We start from the raw sequence: 18,369 nt of genomic DNA, 5'->3' as shown, positions 1-18,369 counted from the left end.
TGTGTGGTTTATCATTCTTTTTCACATCCACGTCCCTGGCGCGGCTTTATAAATACACCGAAATTAACCGCATATTGTTTATTAGTTTAATGCATCTGATTGTAATTAACCTGTAACAATATAATGGTCCACGGAATGGTCAAACTATTCCAAATACCATAACTGCTTTAGCGTTGTTACTCTCACTGCACCTTCTTCTTCTTTCAGCTGCTCCTATTAAGGGTTGCCACAGCGGATCATCTTTTTCCATATTACTCTAACTGCACCACTCGGAGCAGCTGATTGGAAAGAGAATTATCGGTATACAGCATCAAGCACACGCTGCCTCAGCCATGCTTCCTATTTGAACTACTTCTCACACGGCCAACGCTTCAAACCTTTCCTGTATGGACCTCGCGGTTCAAAAAGAGTTTCATCCCAAGAGCTCTAAACGCACTCAATCAGTCCATCAACTGCTCCTTGTAGAACTGTTTGGACTTATAAGTACAATCACCTCACTGTAAGCTTGCACTACAGTTATAATATTGCACAACCTGTGCCACTTTATAAGGCGTGTATTTACATATGATGACGATATCATTTTTAAGATGAAATGCAGCAACATATGTGTATTATATTATACAGATAAAAGCACTGTATGCTTCACTGGGATAAGCGTGAATAATAGAATAATTAAACATGTACTACGAAGATATTGAAGTTCCTTAAAAGTTTTGAAGAATCAGCGTTATAAGCTTACAGATGGCTTAATGTCTATTACAGAGCTGATTGTGTGGCGATCAGTTACTTGGAGAAAGAAAAGGAAGGACAAGAATCGGAGGTTAGTACGTTAGTACTGCAGGGGCGGCCTTAGGCATGTGCAAACTGTGCACCTGCACAGGGCCGCCAAATCCCAGGGGCCGCCACGCCAATATATATTGAATATAAAACAGAAAGAGAAAATAACGACACAGCTAAAAACGCAGCAGCAAATTTCGGCAACGCTTGTGTCATGAGCACGAGGCGGCTATGCAGTGTCCGCAACGGACATGGCCATCCGCCGTGCATAAGATACCATATTGACATTTCTCTGCCCAGGGCCGCCACGAGCCTAGAGCCGCCCCCGAGTACTGCTGCAATAAATTATTTCATCAAAGGTCGTGCACGATCACTGCGCCACCATGTTCCCATGTTTAATAACGTGCTTTAACTCCTATCATCATGAAAATGATATCAAGTATGCATCTGAGTATTTTAGTTATTCAGAGAGCTGTAATATCACAAATGTAATGGATTCTGTGTCCTGTCGGAGGAAGAGAAAGCTGGTTTAAGAAGCACGTAGTGATTCACACACAGAGCACATAGAAGAACACATACAAAAGCATTTAACATGCTACTTTAATTACGATGTGATTTGAGAAACTGGTTAATTAAACGATTTTAAGATGAAGTTTACGATGTTCTACTTTAATGACAAAATAAACTACGTAATTAAAGTGGAAATTTCGAGATTGAAGTTGACATTTCACGCTTTTTCCCCACTGTGTGCCTTTTTTTTCTCTGTACCCTAATAAGCTTTCATATGACACTCAGATGGTGGGCTACGTCTCGCCTTTTCATGACAACTTCTTTTTTATTTCGGGCACTGTGCGACTTTATGAACTTGAGCTTTCGAGTTTCTCCGACACGCTATGTCAATTAGCTTCCTTTTGATGTTTATACCACTGTTTAAACCAACAAATAGTATGTTTTTCTTTGCCTCCACTTGGTATTCACTGAAATTCTTCCATTTTCCCTCTTGCTTTTCCCATTGTCTTTTCACAGAACACTGAGCTTAAGGACTATTTATATTGCTTTGCATATTCAAAGAGGTGTAATTCTGGAAGGCGTTGGGGCGGGACAGCAGGCGCATGCATGAGCGTTACTTTTCACGCTGATCGGGATTTATGTAGCGGAAGAATGTGGAGGTTTGCGTACGCACAGATTCCTGCATCTGGATTTTTCTGTGCGTAAGCACATTTCGACTTTTGTGCTTACGTCATGTTATAGTGCGAATTCTACGCACGGCATTATGCATGAGGCCCCTGGTGATTTGTTTGTTTTCAGCCTATTTAATCTGAGCAGTACATCTTCCTCTACAATTTCCAAATCCTTCTGTACCTCTTTAGTAGTCCCATTTACCTCTGGGAGGTTATCCAATTCCTCCCTTATGAAGACCTCAGAACAATGTAAGTTTATAGCGTCTGCAATTTCAGTGTCTGTATTTTTTAATTGCCCTTTACTATTTCTGATGCATTTCACCTCCTCCTTGACTGTTCTTTAACTACTAAAGTACTGAAGAATCTCTTAAGGTCATATTTCGCCAAAGCGGATCAGACATCTTTTCCTAGTGCTAGATGTCCTCACTAAGATGGGCTCATCATCCAGTTGAAGAGGACTTGCATTTAAATTCTATTTGATATAAACAGCAACTCCCCCTTCTTTTCTGTTGTCTTCCCTTCATAAAAAATGTGCAACCTTCTATGTTATACTCCTCCCCATCTTTGTTATTTAGCCAGGCTTCTGTTATTGCTACATGCAATTCCAACTCACTTGTTTTATTTCCGATAGCATTAAAGCAAACTATTTTTAATGCGTTACTCATTTTACTTTTACAATTAATTATTGGGTTAGAATTTACAATTACAATACATTTTTATTTTTACACTATTTTTTGTTCCTTCATGTACAGTTCTAAATCTGGCCCGTCGTGAACTCCTTGTCCCAAACCATAGTTTAAACTACCTTTAAACAAACTTTGTCATTGTTTTGGTGTTTTGGTAGTACAATGCCTGCTTTGCCAATTCTGATGACAATTTTGGTGATTGCAATCCTAAAGATACACCGTAGACAGCAACAATACTTGGTGCATTGGTCCACAACGCTTGAGTCAGGGTTATCTTCAGTCTAAGAACGCAAGTGCTCCAGTGTAGTATCTCTGCCTGCGTAGTTAATGCAGTAATGTGCTTGATGGTGAGTCTTCATGTAGAAAATATAAAGAATGTCACATCTTTAAAAACAAAAACAAATTAAGCACCCCTCCAAAATGGTATGAATAACAATCATTTGGACTGAATTACACAGCTGCCAAAGAAACAGTGTGAATGAGGCTTTAAGGAGAAATATTCCTAGTTTTTTAGCTCAACAAATATTCAGCCTCACCACCCCTGTACTCTTTTTAGTGAGACTCACATTTCATGATTGCAAAGTCACATGCAGAATTAATATTAGAAATACGTTTGCGAAATAAACTCGAGTGTTTCCCTAATCACTACAACATATCTTGATGATGAAACTCTGGAGGTAGCTGATGAGCCATTCCTCAACCAAAATCACAGCCAAGGAGGCCACAGTAAAAACAAAACTTGTTTTACTACAAAACAGAAAAGGGATAAACACAAGAAATATGTGAAAAAATAAAATAGTAGAAGACCTCTCTGGGTGTAGCTAAGGAGGTCAATCTCCTCACCATCACTGGATGTCTTCTTCAGTTGCGCATGAGGGTGTATTGTTTACCCATACACCTTACATACCTCCATCTCTGGATACACTGGCCTATCTACCACTAGTCAAGGTCCTTGTCTTTCACTCACAAGTGAGGATGAGGAGGCGTATTCCCTGAGCTGGTATAAAAGAACTGCTAATGGGAGTCCAGGGGTCATCCCCTTGAGATTCCACTAGTGGTTTCTGGGGCTACTGAACTCCTATGGCTCAGACATTATTTAAATGGAAAGATGACTTTAAGGATCCATAAACACTCTACACTTTGCTGTTTTTTAGACTTACTTATTTGCAGTTGTCCCTTACTTCCAGTCACCCAGCTCTAATTCCTGAGGAGAAACCACATCTGGGGCACATATTCAAAACTTGAATATGATGGCTGCAGCATCAGTTTGTAAGTGTCAGGCTGTTCAAATACTTTAAAATACACTGGTGTCTGGTGGCCTGAGAAGTAGAGAATTTAGTAACCATGTCAAAATTATGAAGGATATTAATTGATTGTTATTAGCTGTTCCAGTTTTCACACAGGGTGGTTAACAACTGATCTCATGTTGTTGTAAATGGAAAAAAAAGGCAGTCAGTGAAGCAATGCTAAAGACGTAGCTATACTTCACAAACTGTCCTTAAAGTTGGGAGGGAATGACCAATCCATATTTTCATGTTGGTTTTCCTTGTTCTGGAAAACCTCAGCTAACAGCAAATGTTAAGGTAGGATTGGAGGGTCCATCCCAGAATACTTGTGAGAATGATGTCAAAGGTACTGTCACTGGTGCAATACACTTAGCAGGCTACATGTCTTTGATAGATCAGAAGAAATTAAATATCTGGTTAAGTACTGTGAAATCCAGGTTATGGAAGAATCATCTGTGATTTTTCATGACAGTTACTTGTCAGCTGCTCCAAAGCGCACATGCTGGTGGAATTCTTGTTTGCCTTGAGTGGGATTATTGGAAACCCGTACCTCCCCGTTACAGGGAGGTCACATCGGTGTTCTCAGTGGTAGATGAGTTTGCTAGAGGGTGGTTGTTTGGGGTAAAACACACCAAAATATTGAGAAGACATTAAAGCACATTGTAGTAAATAAGTTGTGGTGCCTGATAAAGGACCAAATGAGTCTATTCACTGGTGACTTTGTAGAACAAAATATAAGATTTTTTGGTGGAGATGAGTGAAGATTTTGAGGGAACTATTAACAAAATGCCTTTCTTCTCATGGAGTCGCTGAGCTTTTAGCCAGCACACCTGCACGTGCAGGGAACACCCAAAGTATACAAAGACAACAAAACCACTGCCATACTGTGCACTTGTGTCACTTTTAACAAACAGAGATGTACTTAAAGATTATAGCATGCCATTCAGTAAATCTTTTGGGGGGGGGGGTCACTAATGCATTGTAGAAATAAATACATACAAGTAAGTATATACACAATATACCTCCTCATAAGATTTAAATTTGAAAATGGCCTTTAGTCTAATGCTGTCCTGAATTTCCTTAAAATGTAATATACCAGTAATTCAATGACAAAAAAAAAAAACATCCATCCATCCTAACTTGCTCAAAAAATATAAAAATCTAAATGAAAAAATGGAAATGTTAATAAATAGGGAATAAAGCATATACTAAAAAACTAAAGAGTGTAAAATTCAAAATGTAAAAAATACTAAAATCATTACAAAATTTTAAAATATGGTAAAATGCTTATACATTTTTAAATTTTTGTAAGGTGAAAACTTAATTGCCATTAATTTAAATAAAAAATCCTGACACCTCAAAAACAACACCCTCAAATAACACCAAATATATGAAAATTGACAAGAATTAGTTGAATAATAAAATTGGTCATCAAAACAAACCCTAAAAAGACATTTTCTCTTCTTTAAATTCTGCTTAATAAAGTGGTTTACCTGCGCCGTATCACTTCAGGTTTCACATTCAAAGGAATCAATGGCCTTTAGTCTTTCTTAGGCTTTTCTAGCTCTTTCATGATCTTTTTCTACAGCCATGATGCCCGTGATAATACAAGAAAAGGTGACCAGCACACATGACAAGGAGGGAGAATCAAGAATCAATTATAAGAATGCGATTGTGCGTCAGCAACATCCCCTGGAATATCTGTAAAGATGATCGGGTCTCAACACTAGAGGAGCAGGTTTCAGAATCATCCTAGGCTCAGCCTTCATAACTGCAAAAATTCAGCTTTACTGAGGGTATTTACTGAGGTTCTTTGCGTACCCTAACTTTAGAGTGTAAAGTGGTTGTTTGCAAGTCAGCAAAGCCATTTAGTTGTTTGTATAGTTCACTTTAATATTCTGTATAGCCATGTTGTGCTGCAGCAACAGCTTGATATCTTTTGGTGCAACTATGCATGTACAAGCAGTAGGCAAACTCTTCTGGAGTGACTTGTTCTCTGTTCTTCCAGGCAGATTTGCTCCAGGTTCTTCAGGTTAGTCAGATGATGCTGGTACACCATAATTTTCAAATAGTGGCAGAAATTCTTACTCGCTTGAGTTCAGGGCTTTGACTGTGCCATTTTAGGACATTCTCTTATTTTGGCCTTGTGTTTAGGATCATTGCCCTGTTCAGAGACAAACTTTTACCAGAGATCAATTTACATACAATTAATTACATAGAACAGTGAACTAAAAGAGAAAACTCTTCATTACTATTAACATATACAGTTACAGTAGCGAAGGAACAACAAAAGGAAAAAAAACCCATTGAATACTTGTTAATGTGTGCAATCATAAAGTTTAGTTTACAGTACCTAATTAAAGTAACATCTTTATTTAATACATGGGCCTTTATACCAGTATAACCAAGCCTTTTCATATTTAGGGAAGATATTTTTAATTGCAATCATTTTTTCACAAGAAGCTCAGAGGTCTATTTCTTCCAAGACATCAGATATTTTTAAGGCAATAGATGATTTCCAGTGTCGAGCTATAACCAGTCTTGCTGCAAATAACGTTTGCAAAATAAAAGTGTGCCAACTTGGTTGGTAGTTGTCCATCCCCAATCCAAGCAAAGCCAACTGAAAAGTTCAATTTAATATTCAGTTTTAAAAAGTATGAGAGAAATTTCTAAACTGCCAGCCAATAATGATAAACTGATTTACAAGACCACCACATATGTGTAAGAGTACAATTTTTGCCACACTGCCTACAGCATAAAGGGGAACAGTTTGAATAGGCTTTAGCTAATTTCACAGGAGTAAGATGCCATCTATAGTTTATCTTCAAGCTAAGCTCTATATGTTTAATGCTATGTGTAGATTTGTGTAAAGTAGTCAAGGCCAAGAGCCACTGCTCTAGAGAAAAAGCATGGTTCAGTTCTCTTTCCAATTTTAAGATAGATTTATATTTTGAAAATTGATTTCTGTTATCCAGTAATGAATAGAGTGTTTTAATTCCTTTAGTTTTAGACGAAGGATCTGCAAACCATCATGCAAAGGAGGTGGAGCTTTCAATCGGTTCAAGACAGCGGGAGTTAATACAGCCGCGTACCTGAAGATATTTATAAAATTCCTTATATGAAATATTAAATGTTCATGGAGCTACTGAAAGGAATGAAGGCTGTTGCTGAAAAAAAGGCAGGCCATTGTATCAAATCCATTTTGCTTCCATGTGCATAGATTTAAATCTGGGATTAAATGCTGAAACATCATTAAAGGAATCATTTTGAGAGGAAGAGAAAATTCTTTATTTTTATGTTGATAATATTTCCAAAAAAACACTGCTGAAGAAACTGAAGTAATAAAAAGGAAGGTAAATTACATCCAAGTTGAATAAGCCAAAGCAAATCTATTAATCTGGATATCCACTTATGTGCAGCTCTATTTGAACCCAATGTTTAGAACTGTCAAGAGACCACCATTGTCTCAGCTGATTTAGTATTACTGCTCATGCAGGTTTGGGATTGCTGTACCACCCATGGGACTGAGTCTTTAAAGAGTAGATCTATTTATTCTGGGCTTACTGCCTTTCCAAATAAATTTAAATATATCTTTTTGCAAGATTCCTATAACTTTGCTAGGAAAAGAAAAAGGAATGGTGCCAAAATAATATAAGACCTTTGGAAGTACTATAATTTTTGTTGCTAAAATTTTATCTACCCATGATAATGACAAGGTTAAGGTGCTTCAAATCTTTATTAATGCTATTTAATAAATTTAGAAAGTTAATACTTATTCTTTCCTTTGAAGAATTTGTTAATGATATACCCAAATATGATACTGAAGAATTTTACCGATTGTATTTAAATTTGGCTTTCATTGTTGAAAGTAAAGGGGCAGAGATAGCAATAGTAAGGGCCTGACATTTTGTGTCTTTAATTTTATAATCAGAACAAGCTGTAAACTTAGTTATAACTTTCTGAAGCGATTCCAGGGACTTAAAATGATCTGTTAATACAATTAGTACATCATCTGCATACAGTCAAACTTTATGTACTGCAGGTCCAATGTGAATTCCCTGCAGCCCCCGATTAGAACGAATGTGCTCAGCAAAGGGCTCCATAACGAGAGCAAATATTAAAGGTCAACCTTGTCTAGTTCCAATTGAAGTGTCAAAGGGGGCTGACAACAGCCCTTCTGTAAAAACTTTAGCTGAAGGTTTTAAATATAATGACAGAATTGCCTTACAAATGGGTACTTTAAGATTAAATTTATTCAGAACACGATCAAATGTTTTTTTCTGCATCAAGAGCCAATAAAATAGTGGGGATAGATTTGGATTCAACATATTCAACGATATCAATGAGAAGTCATAGAATAATTAAATAAATAATTATTAAGTCTCCAAGGCCTGCTATTAGGTAAACCAGAGGTCTGCTCCTATTTTGCTAGCCTTTAGTGGCACACTAGGACTGTTAAGACAGCAGATATAACAAGGATGCAGACATCCAGCTGTGCCGTCACCCACTTACATTGCAAAGTAAATGACTGAGCTCTTCATAGATAGGCCCAGCCTAATAAAGGTATAAATTAGAGTTGAACTGACATCTCTGCAGAGGCCACTATGCACACTTCATGAGCCAGAAGAGGCAAAATTGACTCAAGTCAAAACAAAGATCTATAATTCAAGGAATGACAACCGTGATAGACAAAATAATGCACCTATGGGAAGGTACAGATTTTGTAACAGGAAGTGAAAGTTTTCTTTATAAACTAGTGCCACTCATCTCATCTGAGATTTTTTCTCCAAAAGACCTTACCAAACTCTGAGGAGACTTTCTCTGGGTACTCTCCCTAAGGGGAAAACTGTTTTCATTCTCCAAACTGACCTTGCTCTTAAACCTGCTCTTTGAATCTATAACACTAATCAGCTGTTCTCTCTCTCTTTGGGGAGCTGAAAGCTGAGATCCAGTTTGCTAAGCCAAGCACTGAGTCTAATCTGAAGATTGAGAAGCAGGTATTAGTTCAAGAAGGGAACTTCAGCATCTAAACTCTTGTGCCAGAAATGGTAATGCTTTTCCCTATGAACTCATAGATGACACAGCAAGGGCCTAACTGAGAAAAGCACTGCACACCACAGACAAAGAATCATACCACAAAGAGAAAGCGTGTGCTCCAATTCAACAAGAATCCAGAGAAAAAACAGCAGCCAACATCTCAACACAAATCTAGCCATCATCTTTAAAGACTTGGTACTGTAACAATATTTATCTGTTATAAGATTATTTAGAATTCAAAACACCAAGTAAACGGCCAGCCTATATGTTATGGTTGTCTGCCTAAAGTGTCTGTGTCCAGTCTTATATGCCAATATATATGCCATTATCACATTTCTATAATCCTTGTGTTTATGAATACGGTTTCTTAAATGAGTGGGCTTCAGTTACAATGATAAATCTAAAGGTCATAAACCCACCACCTCCAAAAGAGCAAGGTAAGGTAACAAAGTAGGAGCTTTACTGAATTATTTTAGTATCACTGAAGGCAAAACACATACATAACTGAGTTAAATCTCTCCTCAATTCCTACATTTTGCAAATTTAGTCTCCAAAGCACAGGGGCTAAAAATATTCAGAAAGAACAAATTTACTTTTGTTGTTCTTCATTTTTTAAAATAAAACATCCTTTAATTTTATTTGTCAGTGCATGGAAATTAAAAAAATCACAAACAAAAACATTTCATTATGAGATTTGTTACTCAGTAAAATGAAAGAATTGGTCAATACTTCTGTAGAAACTATATGCACACACACAAGGGGTGATCAAAATTGCAAAGCCTCCCTAAAACAGTGATATACTTATGATAAAGTTCACTAGACGCTTCTAGCCTATACAGCCATAGGTTTACTTCTTGCTTCTGCATCCACACACCTGTAGCTGATTTTATGTCTTGGCATGGTGACCTCCAAATTGGGATACTTGTAGTGGTCACTCGGGGTCAGGTTTGGAGAACAGGGCAGACATGGCATCTCTTCAAATTGTTTCAGAAAGCAGTTTTTGTAACCCGTGCATCCATCAGAAGCATTACCATCAAAAACAAAGGTTGCATTTTTTGGCATTTTTCCCAGATTAATTACCAGAAATGCCAAAGCATATCAATGAAACAATGGCTGCTTATGTAGGTCTTTTATGGACTACACATTTAACATCAAAAGATACTAAACCCATGATCTTGCTCTGAAACATAATTAATTGTTCATAGTGAATGGAACCAACTAACCAATTACTACTCCCTATAGTGTTTGCTACCTCATACACTGTCACTAATTGACTCTCCATTCCAATTTGCCAGTCAATGGTTTACCAGAAATCCTGCCATGACAAGCTTCTGTGGCCCTAGTGGCCACAGGTGCCTTTTCCACAGATTTTCTTCCTGCAGAGTTCCATACAGACACCATTTCAGACACTGTCCTACATGAAGCTTCAAGAGGCTGACCTGAAAACAACTTTCTAACGAATGTACCCTTGAACCAGCCATCAAACAGAGTCAGCATTTTATACAAAACCTTCAACACTGCTACCATAACAACTTTTAAAACATTCTGGGAACAACCTGTGCTTAAGCATCTGTTACCATAAGCAACATGTCTATTATACATTTGTAGCATATTCATAAATATCAAAATTTTGAACTCTGCTAGTAGATTATTTCAAAGGTGAAAGGGAGCTCCACAAAGATCCATGTGAGCACACTGAAACTAGTTTTTTTTTTTTTTATCTTTTTACTGTTATTTTTGTGCTTTTAGTACCTATTTATTTAAACTCTCTCTTTTGCCAATCATCTAAATGACTGGTCACAACAGATTAACTTTCACAAAATGACAGCTTCAGAAATGGAGACAATAAGAATAGCACTTGTTCATCTAAACAAGTGGTAAGGCACTGGGAGTCTAAATGCCCCAAGTAGAAAAGAAAGTTGTACACTATTCGTAAGAAAGAAACCATAGGACCAGTTCAGACAGCCAGGAATACACCAGCTTCCTGTTAACACTTCATTTCCTACAAATCTTTGAAGGGTAGTTAAAATGTCAACTATCATGCAAGTGAATGACATTGCTCTCTAGTTACCTAGTCTTTCTTTGCACTATATTGTCATACCTGCTTTTTCTAATTTGAGCCGAGTTGTTTGTGATCTATCTGCACAGGCAAACACCACAGCTGACTGTGTCCTTTGCTGCTAGCCTTTCTTGTTTAGATACATTCTAAGTTGTGTTAAAATAAGATCGAGTATACCAAGAAGTGGTGTTCATTTCATAAAGTCCACCATTACTTTAGATCCATTATCAAATGGTCTCCGATCCAAGATAAAACAAAAGAGGCAACTGCCCACAACAAGAAGGGACATCTTCAAAATCGATACATTTAGGGTTAATATTCCAGTTATTAATATCACTAATGAGATCTAAAACTCATATTCAGACGCTAAAAGGGAACATAAAGATTATTCCCTGAGGAAACACTTTTTTTAATCTTTCTGACAGGGACTAAAAGGAGATATTTGTTTACATCACCAAATAAGTTATTTAAAGAGCGTAGGGACTCTAATTCCATCTAGATACAGTATGTGTCCTAGCACCATATTATCATTTGAGACAGTATTAATTCTACCAAAGGTGACTGTGTAGACAATAAGCAGAAAAAGAGACAAAGCACAGCATTGACGGTATACTTTTTGAGAGAGGGGGTTATTAGCTTTATGAAATCCAGACTGGTAACAACAGGTCTGTTAACTCAAGTAAATGTTCCCCAGACCATGAAGGATCAATGTTGTTTAGACTGGGGAGGACAGCCTGTGGTACGGTGTGTGTGCAGGGCAAGTTGGTGCCACTAGGGGGAGCTCCTCAGGTGTACTAGCAAGCCTTTGATAGTGGTGGCTGGATAACCACAAGTGTTTTTTTGTTTTTTTATAATTTTTTTTTTTTTAATTTTATTGAATTTTTAAAAATCAATTAAACACTCCATACACATAACTTGAGTTTTACAAAAAGAAAAAAAAAGAAAAAGGTTAGAAACAAATAAACCCTCATCCCTGAGAAAGAGAGCTAGGCCAGCTGTGTAAAACTTTATGTTAGTAAAGACAAATGAATAGATAAAATAATAAATGAATAAAGATAAATGGAGTAAAACAGGGGAGAGAACCTGCTTCCTCAGTTTAAATACTTATTCTAAAATGTTATTGATTAGATCCTGCCAGGTTTTGAAAAAGTTTCATACAGATCCTCTAAGTTCGAATTTGATTTTTTCCAGTTTCAAATAGTAGATAACATCAGTTACCCACTGACTTAAAATAGGTGAGTTAGGATTCTTCCAATTGAGGAAGATAAGTCTACATGCCAATAGTGTAGTAAAGGCAATTACAATTTGTTTGTCCTTCTCCACTTTAAGCCATTCTGGAAGTACACCAAACACAGCTGTTAGTGGATTAGGAAGGATTGTGACATCCAAGTTGTCTGAAACACATTTAAAGATTTTAGTCCAAAATGATGTTAATTTGGGGCAGGCCCAAAACATGTGACCCAGTGAGGCCGGAGCTTCACTACAGCGTTCGCAGGTTGGATCTTGCTCTGAAAACATTTTGGACAATTTTAAAAGAGAGAGATGCGCTTGATATATAATTTTAAATTGAATAATTCTATGCATTGCACATATGGAGCTTGAGTGAATTCTGTGCATTGCTACTTTCCACTCCTTTTCTGAAATATTAAGAGATCCTTTTCCCAATTTTCACTTGGATCTTTGAAAGGGAAGGACTGTAAAATATTTTTGTATATTACAGAAATGCTATCTGAGCCCTCGAGACTGAGCAAAATTTTTTCCGGTATAGAGGTAGGTGGGAGGTGAGGAAAATTGAACAGGTTCTGTTTAACAAAGTTTCTAATTTGCAGGTAGTGAAAAAAAGTGTTGCTGGCAAGTTAAATTTGGAGTGTAATTGTTCGTAGGATGCAAAAACGTTGTCTATGTACAGATCTCTAAGTGATTTAATCCGAGATGTTTTCCAGTCATTAAAAACTGCGTACGTTTGAGAGGGTGGGAAAAGGTGGTTCTCGTGCAGAGGTGCCACAGATAAAAGCTTCTCTATCTTAAAATACTTCCTGCATTGGTTCCATATTCTGATTGAGTGAAGCACAATTGGGTTGTTAATATATTGGCGATAGCTGGAGCAGCCGGTGTTGCCCATGAATCTATAACTAGTGAATTTCCCAAATGAAAGAAACACAACATAGATATAGAACTAACAGTTTTCTGATTCACATTTTATTGTAATAGGTAATATAAGTGGTCATTCCAGAGCCTTTGGATACACTATATTTTTTGTTTTCCCTTGTGGTGCGAAAATGAAAAAATTCTGAGGATTGCCCACTCTAGAACATGCTACGTTGAGTTGTCTTTGTGAAAAGCATGGATTTTCCAAATTGACGCCTGCAACTTGCAGTGATTGCCCTTGAGCCTTATTAATTGACATAGCAAAAGCCAAACGAACAGGAAATTGTAGCCGTTTAAAATCAAAGGGTAAATCTTTCGGAATCAGCGGTATTCTTGGTATGAAAACATCTTCATGTCTTGCACAATCTGTTATGACAGTTGCTTCAATAATATTTGGATAGAGAGTCTTGACACAAAGGCGAATCCCATTACACAGTTTTGGAGGATCAAGATTGCGAAGTAGCATGAGAGGTGCTCCAGTTTTAAGGCACAAATTGTGCGGGGGAAGTCCTGCTTGTTCCAAAGAATTCAGAAACTCTGTTGGAAACAACACAGCTTGAGCAGGGTCTATGACAGTGTCGATAGATTTGTAATTTTTAGGGCTGCCTGGAATCATCTGCTGGATGTGAATATTTTGTTCACACTGTTATTCTTGGGAGCTAAAATAGCTCTATGAGATAGCCATTCATGTGTTTTATAATTCACTTGAATATTGGGGAAAACTTTTTCTTGTAGCTCCTGAACACTTGTAACAATATTGCAAAAGGATCTTTCAAGTTCAATCAGCCCGGTATTACTATTTATACAGTAGGAACCTTCCCATCTCCTAGCATAAGCAATTGTTTAGAGAACGATTCAGCAAAGGCATCACGACACAAATGAACTCTCATGTTTGTTGTGAGCGTAATTTTTATGACGTATTTCCACAGGTGTGATGTTTTAAGACATGTATTCAGCTCATCAGCAGGTGTTGATCTTGGAATAACGGGAAGTGTCTGCTGGAAGTCACCAGCTAAAACAACAACAGTTCCTCCCATCAAAGAGTTGTTTGAACGTAAGTCTTGTAGTGTTTGGTCAAGAGCCTCTAGAGCTTTTCTATGAGCCATTGTGCACTCATCCCAAATGATCACACTGCAGTTTTGAAGCACTTTGGCTTATCCTGATCCTTTACTAATGTTGCATACAGGACTGTCACAATGAGCCAAGTTTAGTGGCAGCTTCAATGCTGAATGTGCTGTTCGCCCTGCTTGAAGGAGAGTGGAAGCAATACCTGAAGATGCCACTGCCAGTGCAATCTTCAGTTGCCGACGAATCTTGGCCAAAATCAGGTTGATGAGGAATGTTTTTCCACCAGGTGCATGAAGGAAAATGATATATCCTTTATTTGTATGTATGAGATTCAATATGGTATTGTAAGCAACTCTCTGATCTGTCACCAGCCACGACTCATTTTCAGAGATGTCTTCTGAAATCTTACACAAAACAAACCAGATTTGAAGATCTTGAAAAATACATTTTGTTGTTGCCCGAGTCTCGGATAGGAGATGGCAACCCAAGGACTTGTAAGGATTTCCCTGCCATTGAGCGGCACAGGTCTTCTAAAAGCGTCAGAGCTGTGTTATAGATCTCTTCACAGAAGTCAACTGTCACAGCAGGATTCTCTCTTCTAAGCTGTATTAAAATGTCTTCACTAAGACATGTTTTGTATTTTTTCCATAATTTAAATGGGCTAGCAAGTGCACAGGTAGTCAGCAATATGGCAAAAAGGTGTCTTAGTCTATATGAGGACTGTGTTGCAGTGGCTTCAACCATTGTCATGTCCCAGTGTTGGTCATTTTCCAACAATCCTCATCTTTCGCAAGCTTCCCTGAAAGTTTCACACGACTCCATTGACAGTCTGTATGCTAAAGATGTCGGCTCCTTGACGACATGGAGCAGCTTGCGCAGATAAAAGCACTCAGCATTTGAAGGATGAACAGTGTAAACATGACCCAAAGCTTCAGCAGCTCACACTCTTGGATACCCGTCTACTTCGCTTCCTTGCTTTCGCCTTTGGAATGTTTTGTTGGGAACATTCCATGTATAATACTTTGGTACATGACAGTACAGAAGTAGCGCAAATGCATCATGTTGGCATAAATGAAAAAATGCTGTGTTGTTTTTGGTGGGACCTGCACATGCTGTTGCAAGTTTCCGGGCTGAAAGTACATCCTTTGTCCATTTTCCAAATGGACGCTTAGATAGATAGATAGATAGATAGATAGATAGATAGATAGATAGATAGATAGATAGATAAGATAGATAAGATAGATAAGATAGATAAGATAGATAGATAGATAGATAGATAGATAGATAGGATAGACTGATCTAAGATGCACAACTGTTGAATACCTTTCATGGATAGGAAAACCAAGTGTCGTCCACACAGCTTCATTGCTGCTAATGTATCTTCCAAGTTGAAATGCTTGCACCTCGTTCATTATAGGACCATTTTTCTTAAGTTCAAATACTGCTTGGTCACTTCCTTTGTTCACGTATTTGATGGATTGCACAGAATGGCACCACTCCACGTTTATATGAGCTTGGAACATCTTTGATAGAAGTGGGTTGTAGGGAACAATCCACCTGTTGTCCACCTCAATCTCTTGGTAACCACCACCAATGCGCATTTTTATAGTAGTAGTAAAACCTCCATCACCTGGTTTTTGTTATCTGTATAGCGGATATCCATCTTGGCCAGTCTGTGTGTCTTGAAGCAGATCTCGGGGATACTTCTTCAAACATTTTCCATCAGCTATGAAATGAGAATGTTTGTTGAGGTTTCCACACGGGCCGTGGACCATGTTTTTACGAACTATTTCAAATAGGAGAGGATCCAGTTCTTGATTTGGTAGCTCAGCAGTAATCACATTGTCAATATCAATGGGCCGTATTTTATGTTTTAGCCATATCAACACATGCGAATGAGGGAGTCCACGCTTTTGCCATTCTATACAGTACATCCAACACTGTGTTTCTCCAAAGATATGTGATTTGGTAATCACATCTTTGAAAGCTTCTGTTTGAAGACGCGAGCAAGAAGATCATGGTGATCAATACATGATTGACCTTCAAGCAAGTGTATATTGATTTCCTGCCAGGCTGGATTGCACGTGAATGTGATAAACAAATCTGGTCGTCCATATTTCCTCACATATGTCATTGCGTCTTGAGTATATTCATGCATGTGTCGTGGACTTCCAGTGACAGTTGAAGGCAGTATCACCATTTTCCCCAACTAGTTCGGATCAGCATCATTTGAAACAGCATCTTGAAGGTGTATGTACTCTTCCACCCGCAGCTTCTTTTGATTAATTCTAATGTAAAGCAAACGTTCACTTTTGATTTTATAGCATACATGTCCACAATGTATTGATGGAAAAGTTGCCGACATTTCAAGATGTGATTCTCTTCAGAAACTCTACTCATTAGTCGGTAAGCATAAAAGTCCATTGCACTGACTTTCTTGCCAGCAACAGAGTTGCCGGTAGATGGATCTGTTTGTGGAATTCCAAAGTAATACCCATCTTCGCCTTGCCAAAAGATTAGTGGATACTGAAGGGCATCATACGACTTGTGTGTGTCTGCCACACGCTGAAGACTTCTGTTCCTTTTCTCAAGGATAATGTCCCGCTTCCCAAAGTCATTGCCTACCATTACAATGGCAACTTCATCTAGTGTTGGAACATTGAATCGTCGGTGATGCTCTCCCTGTGGCATTTTGTCAGCTCTTATGACAACTTTATAATCATCTGTTGGCATACGTTCAAGTGCAGTCTTGAAAAGGGAGACATATGCGTTGTTCTCATGAAGACATCGTTCTAAATCCATCACAATGTCCAGTCTCACGTTCGGTATTCTGCTGTGTCTATGATGCGCTGTTGTGGAAATATCTCCCATGAAGTAGATCTGAAGGAACTCAAGTGTCCCATCAGTTAATGAAAGTAAAGATCCTATTGTATGGTGAACTTGACCTTGCACTTTGAATATGGGCACGAACCCATCCTCTTGTATTTGTTTAGTTGCACCAAAAGAAGTCATTTGAAAACAGGAATTGCACTTCCTGATGTTGTTCAAGAAATGCTTTGGTTCAGGTGGACGAAGTAGAGATGGCAGTTTCACCTTCCCATTTGAGCAACACAATCCCGGTGACTCTCCTTTCCATTTTAGAGCTCCACAATGAACACAGATATGATCCAATAACTGGGGATGGGGCTCCTTTGTGACCAGGAGAAGGTCATGGGGTATGTTTGTTTGGGAAAAATGTTCGTGGTAAAGCGCAGGGCACCTTTTCACCGACACAACGTTCGGCACATGTCCCCGTACTTATCATCAACAAGATGGCTGCATGTTGCAACAGACGTTAACGGCGGCGCCATCTAGCGGCATGTTTGGTACCTATGAATCATCTGAAGAAAGGGAAACCAGGCTGTCTGCCAACAGGAGAAGGGCTGCTGATGCAAGAGTGGATGAAACATCTGACGAAAGGGAAGGCAGGCTGTCTGCCAACAGGAGAAGGGCTGCTGATGTAAGAGCGGGCAGAAGGGCTGCTGATGCAATAGTGGATGAAACATCTGAAGAAAGGGAAAGCAGGCTGTCTGCCAATAACAGCAACAGGATGTTCATGATATGCAACCTGTCGGTTATATGCGAAAGCCATACTTTTAAAATTGTGCTGCATTTGTCTACGTGTTGCATCAGCAGCCCTTTGCCTTTTGGCAGACAGCCTGCTTTCCCTTTCTTCAGATGTTTCATCCACTATTGCATCAGCAGCCCTTCTGCCCGCTCTTACATCAGCAGCCCTTCTCCTGTTGGCAGACAGCCTGCCTTCCCTTTCGTCAGATGTTTCATCCACTCTTGCATCAGCAGCCCTTCTCCTGTTGGCAGACAGCCTGGTTTCCCTTTCTTCAGATGATTCATAGGTACCAAACATGCTGCTAGATGGCGCCGCCGTTAACGTCTGTTGCAACATGCAGCCATCTTGTTGATGATAAGTACGGGGACATGTGCCGAACGTTGTGTCGGTGAAAAGGTGCCCTGTGCTTCACCACGAACATTATTCCCAAACAAACATACCCCATGACCTTCTCCTGGTCACAAAGGAGCCCCATCCCCAGTTTGGTGGCGATCGGACGCCCGGTGCAGATTTGTATGGC

This window comes from Erpetoichthys calabaricus, chromosome 1 (genome assembly GCF_900747795.2).
Source record: "Erpetoichthys calabaricus chromosome 1, fErpCal1.3, whole genome shotgun sequence".
Lineage (NCBI taxonomy): Eukaryota > Metazoa > Chordata > Cladistia > Polypteriformes > Polypteridae > Erpetoichthys > Erpetoichthys calabaricus.
The sequence above is the reverse complement of the archived record's forward strand: the minus strand, read 5'-3'. Positions refer to the sequence as shown.